Consider the following 13,973-nt stretch of genomic DNA (forward strand, 5'->3'; position numbering starts at 1 on the left):
ATAGACATTTCAACCGTGGTATTATAGGAGCATACCACATCACCTTCGCAGGAACCCTCTTCCTGGGGGGCTCACCGTCAACATCACCAGGGTCATCTCGTTTGATCTTATACCGCAATGCACCGCATACCGGGCATGCGTTCAAATCCTCGTACGCACCGCGGTAGAGGATGCAGTCATTAGGGCATGCATGTATCTTCTGCACCTCCAGTCCTAGAGGGCATACGACGTTCTTTGTTGCGTACGTACTATCGGGCAATTCGTTATCGTTTGGAAGCTTCTTCTTCAATATTTTTAGTAGCTTCTCAAATCCTTTGTCAGGCACAACATTCTCTGCCTTCCACTGCAGCAATTCCAGTACGGTACCAAGCATTGTGTTGCCATCTTCACAATTGGGGTACAAGCTTTTTTGTGATCCTCTAACATGCAATCGAACTTCAGCTTCTCCTTTTGACTTTCGCATTGTGTCCTTGCATCAACAATGACCCGGCGGAGATCATCATCATCGGGCACATCGTCTGGTTCCTCTTGATCTTCAGCAGCTTCCCCCGTTGCAGCATCACCGTATTCAGGGGGCACATAGTTGTCATCGTCCTCTTCTTCTTCGTTGTCTTCCATCATAACCCCTATTTCTCCATGCTTGGTCCAAACATTATAGTGTGGCATGAAACCCTTATAAAGCAGGTGGGTGTGAAGGATTTTCCGGTCAGAGTAAGACTTCGTATTCCCACATATAGGACATGAGACAACACATAAAACCATTCTGCTTGTTTGCCTCAGCCACTTCGAGAAAATTATGCAGGCCCTTAATGTACTCGGAGGTGTGTCTGTCACCGTACATCCATTGCCGGTTCATCTGCGTGCATTATATATAATTATGTGTGTCAAAAACCATTACAGATTCACATGGATAGATAAGTGACCAAATTAATAGAAGTTCATCATCACATTAAAACCAAAGTACATACATAGTTCTCATTGAACAACATATAGCTCTCCAGAGCATCTAATTAAACCATACATTGAAACTATGTAAAACCTTTCAATGGAACAACAAATGCGATCATAATCACAACCAGGGTAACAATTGATCCAACGGCATAATGATACCAAGCCTTGGTATGAATGGCATATTTTTTAATCTTCAACCGCATTGCATCCATCTTGATCTTGTGATCATCGACGACATCCGCAACATGCAACTCCAATATCATCTTCTCCTCCTCAATTTTTTTTATTTTTTCCTTCAAGCAATTGTTTTCTTCTTCAACTAAATTTAACCTCTCGACAATAGGGTCGGTTGGAATTTCCGGTTCACATACCTAGATAAATAAAATCTATGTCACGTTGGTCGGCATAATTGTCATAAACAATAAATGAACCAAATAGTTATGAAAGATAACATACACCACATCCGAATCATAGACATGATGAGGGCCGATGGGGGCGGATACCAAAACCATCGCACTATATAATAACAAGCAATAATAAAAGTAAGAAAATTAGACAAGTATCTATGTAAAGTATGATTTTTTTTCTTTTAGAAAGAAGATAAGAACAAGAGGCTCACCACGGTGGTGCCGGCGACGAGATCGACGCGGGTGCTCGACGGCGGTGAAGACGGGGACGGAACGTGACGGACCGCTAAACCTAGACAAATCTCGGGGAAAATGGAGCTTGGAGGTCGAGCTTCGAGAGGAGAAAGCTTAACTAGTGTGGCTCGGCCATTTCATCGAACACCTCATGTGCATAGGAGGTGAGCTAGAGCAGCACAAAGCTCTCCCCTTGCCGGCCAGAAAAAACAGAGCACTGTGGAGTGCTCTGCCGCGGCGATGGGGTATATATAGCCACCTCATTGGTCCTGGTTCGTGGCTGGAACCGGGACTAAAGGCTCCCCTTCTGTCCCGGTTCTAGGCACGAACCGGGACCAATGGCTCAATTGGTCCCGGTTCGTGCCTAGAACCGGAACAAATGGGTCCACACGAACCAGGACAAATGCCTCCCGAGGCCCGGCCGGCCCTCTGGGCGCACGAACCGGGACGTATGCCCTCCATGGGTCCCGGTTCGTGACAGAACCGGGACTAATGGGCTGGCCAGGCCCCAACCAAAGCCCTGTTTTCTACTAGTGGCTGCTGATAGGATTGTGATGGTCCATCTGTAATATTTGTTTTGACTTTATCCTTTTATTATTGTGTGTAGGATGTGGAGTCCCTGGAGAAGTGGAAAGGTCCCAAGGCTGCCGCCAAAGAAGAAGCTAAGGTCACGGACAAAACAAGAAACGTCATTCTGAAATTCGGACCTATAGAATTGTGATGCTTTCAATCATTTCTAAAGATGGCAAGGATGTACTTTTGTTACTTTCAAACATTGCGAAGATTTCATGGACCGAAAAAGAAAGATGCGTGTCATTCTGAAACTTGTTGTTTGATGCTGGCACTCTCTCAGGTTGTTAATTAACGAGCAATGCCAGTGTTTTTGTAATCCTGTGTACATGTAGAGTTAGCCTATGTTTTTTTTTAGGAACAGTTAGCCTGTGTCTTTGCTTATTATAAGTGTTAGCCTGCATCTTCATACCTGGAAGAAAAAACCTGCGTCTTCATGGTCTTTGCTGACTGAAACATTTCATGTATTGTTAAAACTGAAGCTTACAGTGTACGGCTTTTTTTTAGAAGGGTGTACGTGTTTGCTTTTTTTTAGATGTGGGTGTACGCGTTTGCTGATCCAACGCAACAATAGCAGTGAGCAGGCCGCCGCATTTTGTAAAGCACGACGAGCGGACGTGGAGTTTCGGGAGTGAACACTAAAATCAGAAAAAAAATAAAAAAGCATTCAGAAAATTTTGAATTTCTTTTGTGCCATACTTTCACAAATGTTTGTTATGCATGCAAAATTTCATTGCAAAATCACATTGGTGGAATGTGTGATAAAAAAACAAAATCGATGCTCTGAAAATGTTAGTTATAAAAGCATTTTGGAGCTCTAATTTTGTTTTTTTGGCATGACTTACACCAATGTGATTTCGTGATGAAATTTTGCATGGACAACAAACATTTGTGAAAGTGTCACACAGATTTTTTTGCATTTTTTTCTTCTTTTTTTTTACTTTACTGTTACGTAGAAAGGTACTTTCGAAAACGAGCAGGCGTTTTTCCTTTTTTTTTTTGAGGGGACAAGTGAAATATCGGATCAGGCCTTTGCTCAAAATGGCACCGGCCCGACTCGGTTCGATTACGGCCAGAGGCCCAGGACGTGCCTATATATATACTAGTAGCAACAAAGGAGAGTGTATCCGTTTCAATTAAAAAAAAGAGTGTGAGATCAAAAGCGGAGCGGCGAGGCGAGGCGCCGCGCGGCGACAAACCCTACTGATCTTGGAGGCGAAGGAAGCGGGAGGCCATGCCGCTACGCGTGATCAAAGGGTTTCCTTCACCTGATTCAGCGCTCCACAGCATCATCTTTTGTTAGATGATCAAAGGGTTTCCTTCACCTGATTTTTCATCAAGAAAAAACCAAATATTTTCTGCTCATCAGCATCATCTTTGACTGAACTTGTTAGGTACTAATCATTGTCATGGTGAGTGAAGTAAGGTTTTGCAATTCTCTTTACAAAGTGACAGTAGATGGTGATTCCCATAATAAAATTATTGTTACCGTGGTTGGATGAATGGTAGATGAACAATTTCTCGAGGATGCTACATGACAACTTGTAACACTGAGTAAATTACGAAGAAGCATTATCTTTAAGGTTAGGTCATCAGAAAAGCATCACTTGTCGTTTTTACATCTAACCACCATCATTGGGTAGGATAGAAAGCATTGATCCGGAGCTCGTGTTTAAACAGCTAGCAGAACTGGTTATCAGGGAAACACGCATGAAACTGAAGAAAAGGGTCAGGTGAAGGAAACACGCATGAAACATGAAAACAGCTAGAAAGACCCAGCCATGAAGACCCAGCCAAAGTGACATGATCAGGGCCTATATCATTTCTGGCTGTTCTGCCACGGGATGCCCTTGCTCGCCGAGGCCTAACTGCATCGTCAACCTGACCTCCCTGTGCAAGTGTGCATAACCTGACCAAGAACGGCGTGTACAACCGCGTCGCCGACGCCAGACTTCCGGATCGAGCAACTTATAGCTCTGCAGGTTCTTCCAGTCGCTAGTCGCTGGGGCTAGAGAGGCACCGGCATGACATGCTCGACGCCGAGGTGACCACGGATGGCCTGGTGTCCTTGCAAAACTAGCAAGTCTATATCACTTCTCCCGTCGCTCGGGCTGTTACAACAACAGAGAAGCCCTATTATTCAACCGGGGCCACGATTTGAGCTAAGGACCACGCCATGCATCACGCGCCATCCCACGAGAACGAACACTCCGGCGAGCTAGCTACGACATGTGCAGAAAGCAAAGGCTACGGGCATGCACGTGAACAGGCTCAATGTGCATGCATACTTATTCTCTGACGAAACTGAAGGAAAAACAACACCTAAACTGAAGATGTGCGGTAGGATTTCAGTGGCCAACACCTGGTCCTCAACACGTACGTGTGAAGATGTCGAGGGCGCGTTCGTCCAGCGGTACGCCGAGCCCCTCTGCCTCCTGGACTCCGACGCCGAAACATCACCGCCGTGATAGGGAACCCCGGCCCGCCGCTGTTGACACCAGCCTCGTCGTGTCATGGCTGGACGGCGGACGCGTGGTTGCCCCACTCCGTGCTCTATGTAATCTTCGGCGGCGTCGTGCACTTGTTCCGCCGCAGGTCGCCAAGCTCGCTGCCGGACCGCAGGCATCAAACCAGCCACTCATCTGGGTGGGCAAGGAGGCCGATAGATGGCTCGACTCCGGCTCCGACGCGCGGGATGAAGGCGGGCGGAGCACAGCGGCCGCGAGCCGTTCTGGAGTAGTGGAACGCGGCGCCGGCAGGCTCTGCATGTGGCAAGGGTGAAGCGCGTCTACGGAGAGCTCGGGAGCAAGCGGTGAAGCGGCGTCCTGCAAGAAGCTCCACGCGGTAGGAGTTCCTCGTCGGCGTTGGAGCAGGCGCTGTGGATGCGCTCAAGCTAGCTCCTCGTCGACGACTGCGCTCAAGCTCAAGCTGCTCCGTTTCCTTTCACGCGCGGATACTCTCCTCGAGGCCTCGACTTGACAAGCCCGCCCATTGGATGAAATAGATGCTGGAATGAGGGAGGATGGGGATGGCACGGCCTCGGCGCTCAGGTTCTCATGACCGGCGGCATGCGACGCAGCTCCTCCCGGCTGATGGACGATCATCCAGTATTAGCCAGCCAGCCAGGCAAGCGACGGCGCGCACATGGCGGCTCAGCCTTCAAGGAGAAGAACAGGGAGGAAATCACACACTAGCCGCTTACATTGCGTGGAATGTTTGGAAAGAAGGAAACCGCAGGGTGTTTGAGCAGAAAGAGCTGATTGCTGGACTGATCAGAGACGAGGTGAAGGTGTACTTTGAGGCCACCAGAGCGGTGGTTGCTGGGGCATGTAAAAGCAGACGGCGTTTTTCCTTTTCGGTTTCTGTATGTCTAGCCAATCTCTGACTGTCGGCCGGGCTCCTGGCCTGGACTTTTTTTCCAACCGGGCTCACAACCCCTTCCATTAATTTTGCAATCAACGGAAATACATCAGTCTGTTTTTCAAATAATGCATCGAGCATCCACATGCTAAAGATAGCTAGACCGAAAGATAGAACTAACCGCAAGCAAAATGAGACTGAAAGGGGAGAGCGGGTTGACGCATCATCAGGAAACCCACCGCAGGACGATCCTGGAACGGACCATCCGCCATGGGGCGAAAACCTGATGACACATACATGCCACTGCCCAACCAAAAAACACCCAGGGGAGTTCCCAGGATGAAACTGCCAATAAACCTCTACGACTAGGCGAACCACTACCAGGAAACACAATTGCCAGTGGGCATCAAACCCCAGTGGACAACAGAACGCAAAAGGAAAGATCCAAGCGCCGATCCCATCTAACCAATTTGGATCCCATCTCTGTCTCCCAAGAGAAGTCTACCACGCGGGAAGGACCTGTCCGCCAGCGCAGCAGCCGCGTGTGCTAACCTCTTCACTCCAGCTTGGAACTTCACCTTCTCTTCCTCCTTGAGCAAACCTGCCCAATATAACATAAATGAGCAGACAGTGAAAACAGCCTCCAGAGGAGTACGAGCAACATATTTTTCAAATGTAACTTTATTGCGGAGATTCCAGATCCCCCAACATATGGCAGCAATGATCATCATATAAAAGCGCTTCCCTCCTGGGAAAAACTTATAGAGCCAAGCGAAACTTTGCCAAAGTGATCGAGGACAGTGAGAAGTCCCAGCCGTCACACCCAGCACCCCCCAAACTGAACGAGCAAGAGGGCAAGTAAAGAATAAGTGATTTGCTGTTTCTATATCCGTACAAAAAGAACACACAGGATTGCCAGGCCAATTCCTAATACGCATATTATCCCGAGTCAGCACGGCATTCTGAAACAGTTGCCATAAGAAGATTTTAATTTTCAGCGGAATAGGTGCTTTCCACACCATTTTATAGTTGGGGCCTGATAAGTTTCTTTCCAACCATTCATAGATAGATTTAGTAGTAAATTTGCCTTTACTACTAAGAGCCCATGCAATTTTATCTGGAGAATCATTCAGCAAAAACTTTTTTGCTTCCATTACCATCCAAGCCCACTGCTCACCCAACATGCCAACCAGTCTGCGTCTAAAGCCTAGTTCATAGTTATTCGCAACCCAGGATGCAACAGTGCACTCCTGGTCTTGACAGATACTAAACAGCTCAGGGAAACGATCTTTCAATGTGATATTCTCAACCCAAGGATCGTACCAGATTCTAGTCAGGTTTCCACTTTCAATAATGATTTTTCTGCCAGCCATATACGACTCTTTGACTTTCATGATAGCCTTCCAGCAAGGAGAATCAGATAAACGACTCCGAATATTAGCTACAGTCTTATTTTTGAAATATCTTGCACTTACTATACGCTGCCATAACCCATCACTCGTTTCTAGTTTCCACCACCAATTAACGAGTAGGGCAATATTCTGCTTATGAAGATCTTTGATACCCAGACCCCCAATCTTCTTAGAACGACATATTCTTGTCCACTTAACCATATGGTATCCATGTTTCTTGTTTTTCTTCCTCCAAAAGAAACGTCTACGGTGTTTATCCATCCTCTCAATAAATGTTTTATTGAAGAGGAACATCGACATGAGATACGAGGGAATCCCATCTAGGCTGGAACCCAACAAAGTGAGCCTGGCCCCGGAGGAAGCCGCATAGGCGACCCAGGCATCAAGCTTTTTGACCATTTTTCCATCAAGGAAGTCTAAATCCGCATTCTTGAGAGCGGAGTAAGTAACTAGGACTCCAAGATATAGGTAAGGAGCCCACTTGGCATCCAAACATGTCAGCATAAGCTAGATCAATATCATTGTCACCTCCAATACTAAAGATCTCACTCTTCTCAAAATTGATTTTTAATCCTGACATAATCTCAAAAAGATAGAGCAATAGTTTGACGTTGATGGCTTTGTCTATATCATGTTCGAAACAAAGCACCGTATCATCAGCATATTGCAGGATGCAAACCCCATTCTCAATAAGATCAGCAGCTAACCCTTTGATAAGATCGTTTTTTGGGGCCGTAAGCACCATTTTGGTCAGGCAATCAGCAGCAAGATTGAATAGGAAAGGGGAGTGAGGATCACCCTGCCTCACCCCCTTAGCACTTTGGATGTATGGTCCTACCTCATCATTGATCTTGACACTTACCGTGGTATTTCTAAGAATTTGAGAAACCCACCCGCACCACTTAGAGTTAAACCCTCGTTTCACATGGCAATCGAGTAAAAAGTCCCAATTGACTTTGTCATAAGCTTTCTCGAAATCAAGTTTAAGAATCACCCCCACTCGCTTTTTAATATGGTATAATGTAAAATTTCATGTAAAGATAGGATGCCATCAACAATATGCCTCCCTTTAATGAAAGCATTCTGTTGAATACTAAACAGCTTATGAGCATATTTGCTAGCCCTAATATCCATGGCTTTGGTAAGTAATTTGTATGGGCAACGTAACAAGAAAATGGGCCTATATTGCTGGATTCTATTAGCATCTATCAACTTAGGCAACAGAGTTATGATACCGTAGTTTAATCGTTGCACATCCAACTTGCCTTCATGAAACCACTCAAACAGGTGCAATAGATCTTGAGCTACCACCTCCCAGAAATGTTGATAGAATTCGACAGGGATATCGTCTGGCCCAGGGGCACGATTAGATTTCATGTCAAACAAAGTTTTTTTGATCTCATCAAGAGAAAAGGGCCGAGTCAAGTCATCATTGTCATCAGGAGTAATTTTCTCATCCTGAGACCATAAAGTTGCATCAATCTGGCAAAGATTGCCAGGGGCTGGTCCAAATAGGGATTTGTAATAGTCAGTAGCATGGGCAACTAGGTTTTTGGTACCTTCTATAGTTACAGACCCACATTCTAGAGAAATCATGGAGTTTTTCCTACGTCGCCCATTGGCTACTTTATGAAAAAAATCTGTGTTATTGTCCCCTTTCAATAACCATCTCTCGTTAGAAAACTGGTGCCAATGAAGCTCTTCTGCAACATACATGTCATTGAGCTCTACTAGAATCTCCAGCTTCCTAGTATAAGCTTCCCCACACAGCCCATCAGCCTCTTCCAGCTTTTCAAGCTCCTGAAGCTCGAGCTTGATGAGTCTTTTCTGATTTTGTTGTGACCAAAAATGTTAGAACCCCATCCTTTAAAGAATTTCTTAAACCTCTTCAGCTTAATGTTCAAGGAGTCAATGGGGTTGATAGTGTACACCGGCCTTGACCAAATCTCAGATACCAGAGGGAGGAAATCTGGATTGTTAAGCCATGCATTATCAAATTTGAAGCACCTGTTACCTGGTGCTCTAGAAGAAGCCCTCCCACTGTCTAACAACAAGGGTTGTGGTCTGATAGCTCTTTGACCAACTTATGAACAGAGGCAAGAGGATATAAATGCTCCCAATCAGGGGACATAAGAACCCTATCTAGTTTTTCTAGAGTTGGGTTGTCCTGTTTATTGGACCAAGTATAACAGCCACCTGTCATACAGATCTCTCTCAGCCCAAGTAGGTGAATGACAGAATTAAACACATCAGAGAAATGAGACATAGGTGTTTTTTTATTCTTCTCCCCACTATGACGGATGATGTTAAAATCCCCCCAACCAGATATGGCTTGCTAGTATTATGACACATAGCAGATAGTTCAGCAATGAATTCAGGTTTCTGCTCATCGTGGGCAGCACCATATACAGTCATCAAGACCCAACTACAGCTTTTGTTCTTATCGAACAGATCTAGTTGTAGGACATATTTACCATGTTTAGTCATAAGGATATCGAAATTGTCTTTACTAAGCCCACAAAGAATACCACCTGATTTCCCCCGAGAAGGAGCCCATTCCCAATGAAACTTCTGGTTTGGGTCAATCTTCCTAAAAAAAGGAAGGTTTATAGGTTTCTTTCATAGTCTCTTGTAGACCAATAAAATCCAACTTATTAGCATCAATCATGTCAGTGAGACAGGTAGACATGCCCTTTTTGCCTACCCCCCTACAATTCCAAAAGATGCCTTTCATTTATATCTTTCGGGCTTATCCCTTACTCTGGTAGGTCTGGCAGGATCCATAGCAGCCTTACCCACTCCTTTATTCTTTTGACTTCTTGTCATAGGTCTAACAGACTTATTAGGAGATAACACCATCACCGATTTCCTGTGTTGATTCTTTTTTTTCTTTTCCTTAGACTGGACAAGGATAAAAGAGTCCTCATCACCCATATTATCATCGTCCCAAGTTAAGGAAAGAGGCACATCATTACCTAACCCATCATTGATGGTTATTTTAGGGAGATTAGCATCCTTATTTTTATCATGCAATAAATTTCAGGATAGTTCTAATTCGCGCAAGATATCTACAGTAGCAAAATCATCATCCGGAATTTGCACTCCCATCAAAGAAGCACGTAATATAATGGCAGTATCAGACAGAGCAGAAAACTGATTTTTTGAGTTGGGCATTTTCATACCTTCCAAGTCACGTTTCCTCATGCTGTTGGTAGCCACATCTCCCACTTTTTCCAGCTTCTGCATCTGCCTGCGCGGAGCAAATTCCTCGCGGATCCCATTATCATGAATTGGCGACCCAGATGGAGACTCAACTGTATATGCACTACAGTTATCTCCCCCTTCCATGGACCCCTCCTCCAGTGGCACAATATGAGGTAATGAAGGCCAGACCACATAATCTGACAAAGGAGGAAATGCGTTTCCATGAGTGTTTTCATCCTGACAGAGATACAGAGGTGAGGGTGGAATAGGAGTGATAAACCCCCAAGCACCTTTATGTATATTAACATCATTTGTGGGAGATCCAGACATCTCATCCACCTCCAGCTCCTCAGAGACTGTTCCATATGATGTACTACCAGTTTGCGAACCACAATAAGACACTTTTCCAGCAGCATGTTCTCTGGCCATGGTTTCAATCAGCAGCTCCGTATGATTACCTTCGTCACTTTCCTCTTCCTCTTCACTTTCAGCAACTGTAGTCAACCGCTGCATCCCTTTGTCATAGTTCTGTGATGAGAAAGTGCCGGCCATGGATGCACTTGTCTCCCCTTGCCCAGTAGAAGAAGCAGGATATGATTCCATCCTCGCTTTCTTGGGGAAGGAAGGAGATGCACTACTGTCAACAGCAACGGAAGACTGGCTTTTATCAAACCCTACTGTCACAACTTTTTCCACTCCATAAAAAAAGTCATAGTATTGCTCCCCCAGCATCCCTTCAGCTCAGGGGGGAATTTTCTCAACTTCTCTGCACCCAAGAAGGATTCTAGCATATTCAGGCTTATGAACCGTAGCTTCATCAACTTCTAATGTTATCCCAACCAAGCCCCCAACATATGCCACATGTTCAGTGCATCTCTTTTCTATAGGAATGTTACGAATCCTAACCCAGGCTTTCTCCATGATTCCTTTAGCTCCTATCGAAGCAATCCAAGGAGTAATACAAACCACAATAGCCCCCTCCTTCAGAGGCATGCATTTCCCATAACAACATGCTCTCTCAACTTCACTAGCATTAGGAAATCGCATCACAAACTGAGCAGGGCCAATGGAACGGGCCGTACAGCGCCATTTCTTTTTACCAGGTTCTTTTGCAAAGATGGCGTTGAATTCCTGCGCAATCTCTTTCACAGTAGCACACCCCTCCACAATAGTAATCACCACGTTGTTAGTTTTTTCTACACTCTGCTTGGCAGCACACATATCAGGAATATAGAAAAACCCCTGGCCAGGCGACTGGAAGCCGCACATGAATGGAACACACTCCCAAGGCCTCAGAATCTGACATAATTGAGCCATATGACCTAATTTGTTGCATTTCTCGCAACGGATAGTAGGACAGCGAGGAGCGAAATGACCTGGGAGAGAGCAGTTGATGCAGAGCTCGGTGGAGCTTTTGGTCGTCGCTTGCCCAGAAGGTGGAGGCAGAGGCGGCTCCTTGGTGCTCGTCGTCGATTCCTTGGCCGCACCGCTCATGGCTCGCGCGGCGGCTTCCCATCTGTCCCCGACTTCGCCTCCACCAGATCTCACGTCGCCCGTCGCCGGCAGTGGTGGATCTGGCCACTGCCAGACCATGTGGCGAGTCTGGTTTGGCAGCGAGGCCTTGCGCCCACCGCTGAATCCTCCCCGCGCCGTGTTGTGGCGCCCTCTGCCGAATCCGCCCCGCGCCGTGTTGTCTCGCCATCCTCCAGATCTCCCTCCGCCACGATCCCCCATCGCAGCACGTGGCGTCACCCCTGCCTGCTTCGCCGCAGCGACCTGGGCGAAGGAGCGGTCGTCGCCGCCGGCCTTGCCGCGCCACCAGCCGAAGGAATCACGGGAGGGGAGATTGGGAGGGCAAACCCTAGCACGCTCCCACAGGTGCTCGAAGAGATGTGCGTCTCGCGCACGCGTAGTGGTGGTAGGTGGGGGAAATGGTGTGGCTCTCCCCGCCTCCCTCGCTCTAGAAGGCACCACGCCAGGATCAGGGCTGGGTCCCTCATGGCGGTCAGGCGGCCATGGGGGTGGACCCACACATCCATCCGCCATTGGTGGGCGGTGGGTGGGGCTCGGGGCCGCCCCAACACGATCCGCCCCGCACACCTGGTGCCCCGCACGTCTCCCGTGCACCGCGCCTCGTGTCGGGCCATACGTCGCGCCCGCTGGAGACGACCACGTCGCCGGTAATCGGTCCCGAATCTTCGCGAAGTGGCACGGCAGCGAGACGATTTCATCGATGTCGATGTGTTCCCCCACACGGAGAAACCGGGCGTCCACCGTGACCCCGCTCCCGTCAATCAGGACGAGATGGAGAGCGTCTCGTCGGAGAACCAGCACGCCGTCGTGGAACGCGAGCGTACGCGTCTGCAGATCGGCGGCTCACGACACGCGCCATCGCTCGTCAGGCGTATCGCCCTGTGGGTCGCGTGAGCACGCCATCTCTCTCACAGTAGTGCATCTGAGGGGACAAGCCGGAGATGGGCGGCAGCGGCAGCACATGGGGGGCACATGCTCGCCGTCCGTCCTCGGCCACGGCGCTCCCGGGTAGGGACAGGACAGGATAGGGGAGAACGAACGCACACACTCGCCGCGATCGATGCAAGATACTCAGGAGGAACCTGGTACGTGTTGCATCGGCTCCTGCCCTGGACTTGACTGAGTTCTTCCTGTAAACCTTCTATTCTTCTTCAATGCAAAAGCAGAACTCCTGCTGTTGATGTCAAAAGAATACGGCGTGGCGGCTTGGAGTTCAATGCGATGCGGTCAAGTCCACAGGACCAAGGCCTGGACCACAAAGTTCCGACCCTGGAGGTGAAGCAGGAAAGAGCTGAATAGGGCGTTTCGGTGTCCAGGCTCATCTGCATCCGGTTAGACAAGAATTTGTAAAAAAAATTTAAAAAAGTGTACGGTAGACAATGTGATGCGTGAAACCCGCTCAAAATTTCAAGTCATTTGAACATTTGAGCAGCTCTCAGCAAAAAGATAAATCAGACCAAAATAGTACATGCACAGTAAACATTTTTACAGACCCTCAATTTGTCTTTTTCGCTGAGAGCTCCTCAGATGTCCAAATGATTTTAAAATTAAAGCGGACCTCACGCATCAAATTTTCTATCGCACAAAAAGAATTGGAATTTTTTGAATCTTTCTAGTATTTGTTTTAATTGTTTTCATCAGCGTGGGTGAGATGAGCTCAGGTGCAGAGATGGATTTCCCAGAGCTGAACCTCTTGTGTATGACTAGCCATGATACGGTAACATGGTCCTCTCTCGATCTAGCTCTCCCAAGTAATAGCTTAGTATTCCTTGCAAAAAAAAAAGGTAGTAGCTTAGTACAAGATATCACACGAATGGGAAGAAATCCACTTAGTATTCCTCACAAATAAAGGTAGCAGCTTAGTACAAGATATCACACGAATGGGAAGAAATTCATCGGCACAGTACGAACAGAAGAACAAGGAAGGAGGGGAATTGAGGTTAGGTAGCCGCCGGGTGCCGTTTCGCCTTGATCCACTGGATGCCCCTCTCTCTCTGGTCAGCCCCTTGCTTAAGTAGTGTCGCCCGTCACTGGCAGCTAGTTGGCCCAGTCCGGCCCGGTGAAGGGAGTGTTGGCCCGTGTACCGCACGTGTCGCTGGCGTTGTGATGTGGGTCCGCCCTAGTAGGGTCGCTAACACCCCCCTCTCTTTGTGATGAGGCTTGCCCCCAAGCCTCCAGCTTCAGGAAACGAGCTTGAAGCGCCAGCTTGTCTTCCAAGGTGTCACTTATGGACGATGGATCGGACCACGTCACCTTCACTTGTACTACCTCCGTCCTGATTTATTGGTCCCCTTTATATTTT

Source organism: Aegilops tauschii, chromosome 1 (assembly GCF_002575655.3).
Source record: "Aegilops tauschii subsp. strangulata cultivar AL8/78 chromosome 1, Aet v6.0, whole genome shotgun sequence".
Classification (NCBI taxonomy): domain Eukaryota; kingdom Viridiplantae; phylum Streptophyta; class Magnoliopsida; order Poales; family Poaceae; genus Aegilops; species Aegilops tauschii.